The sequence below is a fragment of the Prionailurus bengalensis genome, chromosome C1 (genome assembly GCF_016509475.1).
Source record: "Prionailurus bengalensis isolate Pbe53 chromosome C1, Fcat_Pben_1.1_paternal_pri, whole genome shotgun sequence".
NCBI classification, from domain to species: domain Eukaryota; kingdom Metazoa; phylum Chordata; class Mammalia; order Carnivora; family Felidae; genus Prionailurus; species Prionailurus bengalensis.
Window position 1 is genome coordinate 73245611 of NC_057345.1, and position 2549 is coordinate 73248159.

Below are 2549 nucleotides of genomic sequence, written 5' to 3' on the forward strand. Positions count from 1 at the left end.
GAGAGGGAAATAAACTACAAGAGATTCTTAATGACAGAGAGCAAACTATGTGTTGATGGGGGAGGTGGGTGGGAAATGGGCTAGATCAGTGATAGGTACTAAGGAAGACACTTGTAATAAGTACTGGATGTTGTACGTAAGTGATGAACCACTGAATTCTACTCCTGAAACCAATATTACACTGTATGTTAACTCACTAAAATTTAAATTTAAAAAAGGAAAAGAAAAAAATAAAGAAAGAAATGTAAAGGACTTAAAATAGCCAAAATAATCTTAAAGAAAAACAAATCTGGAGTGTTTACACGACCAGGTATCAAGACATACAAAGCAGGGGCACCTGGGTGGCGCAGTCAGTTAAGCGTCCGACTTCAGCCAGGTCACGATCTCACAGTCCGTGAGTTCGAGCCCCGCGTCAGGCTCTGGGCTGATGGCTCGGAGCCTGAAGCCTGTTTCCGATTCTCTGTCTCCCTCTCTCTCCGCCCCTCCCCCGTTCATGCTCTGTCTCTCTCTGTCCCAAAAATAAATAAACGTTGAAAAAAAATTAAAAAAAAAAAAAGACATACAAAGCAGCAGTAATTAAGACTATATGCTACTGAGGTAAAGGTAACTACATAGACCCATGAAACGGAAAAGAGAGTCCAGAAACAGACCTGCACATTTTCAGGCACCTCATTCAGAATAAAAGCACAACTACAATTCAATGGGGGCAAGTATGGTCTTTTCCATAAATGATTTGGGCCTCTTGGCTATCCATAAAGGAAAACAAAACAAAAAAAGACAAAACTTATGAATCTTACCTTACGCTATTTACAAAAAACACCTTGAGATAGATCACACACCTAAACATGAAAGGTAGAACAATAAAACATAACAGAATACTGTATAATATTTTCATGAACTTGAAAAAGCTGTCTTAAATATGATGCAAAAAACACTACCCATAAAACAAAAGATTAAATTAGAGTCCATTAAAATTAAGACCCTCTGTTCATCCAAGGGCACCATTAAGGCAAGCCACAAACTGGAAAAAGCAATTTACAATACATATATCCAACAAAGGACTCAGGACCTAGAACATGTAAAGAACTACTATAAATCAATAAGACAACCTAATTAAAAATTGGGCAAAAAAATTTGAACAGGCACTTTACAACAGATGACATCCAAATGACCAAAAACATAGGAAAACGTACTTAAAAACATTAGTCATCAGGGAAAATGCAAATTAAAACCACAGTACAATATGGTTACATTCCTCTTAGAGTAGCTAAAATCATAAGGACTGACAGTACTACATACTGGTAGAAAAGCAGAGCAATCAGTATAACTACTTTGAAAAGTGCTTGGCAGGTCAACTAAAGCTAGACATATGTATACCCTGTGACCTAACAATTCCGCTTTTGGAATATACCCATGAAATAGATGCTTACGGAAGTTTTACTTACAATGGTCCCAAACAGGAAATAATACAAGTGTTCATCAACAGCAGTTGGTAAGTAAATAGTGTTATATTCTTAAAATGCAATACAATGGATAAAGAACATATTACTATTGCATGCAACCTGGCTGAATTTCATGCAGTGAATGTTATGTGACAGTAGCCAGATACAAGAGGATATACTGTATATTTCTATTATTTGAAGTTCAAAAGTAAGAATAATTAATCTATGTGGCAATGGAGGTCAGAATAGTGATGACCATTTGGGGGTTTCTGACTGAAAAGGAACACAAAAGAGATTTCTGGGTGCTGGAAATACTCTACACCTTTGGCAAAAGTTTGTCTCTCAGGGTGCTAACTCCCTGTACCTCTGGTTTGTGCACCTCTGGCCCACCTGCCCTGCCTCTGACAAAGCCAGATCCCACTTGCCATGGTGCAATGCTTTATCTGAGCCAAAGCCTCTGTGAATCAGTTTAGACCAGACTTGGGCACCAGAGAGAGTGGAGCTGCCACTCCAGCCCAATAGAGGCCATGCTAAACTAGGCCCTCTCCCTGGAGAGGCAGACAAGACAAGGAGGACAAGAGGAGGTGAGGTGGTCATGGCAGCAGCATAGACTCTCAATTGAGCAAGCAGCCAAGGCTCAGTGAGCAGGAAAGGCCAAGCAAATCTGGGGAAGCACCTAAACTGAGTTTCTCACAACTTTGTCATAGATAACTGCAAAAGCCACAATTCAATAAGGGCAGGGCAACTAAAGGCTCACACCCCTCAGGAATGAAGGCTCTGGTTACAGCAACAGGCGAACAAACAATACAGATCAGCCAAAATGCTGGCTAAAAGTGAGGGAAATTGGTGATAAAGGAAGGAGATAAATATGCATAATGGCTGTGAAAATTAATATAGGGAAGCCTCACTAAAAATGGAATCAGGAGGGTAGAAGCAGAGGCTGAAAGGGGGAACCATACCACTCAATGTCAATTACAGGAAGAATTGTTAATTACAGTCCCCAGTAGAGAATCATCAACAGGAAAGAATCATCCATTACAGGCCTCAACAGGGAAAGATTTACATGGCATCTCCTATAAGAAATCAACTGTACCTGCAACTCAGCCA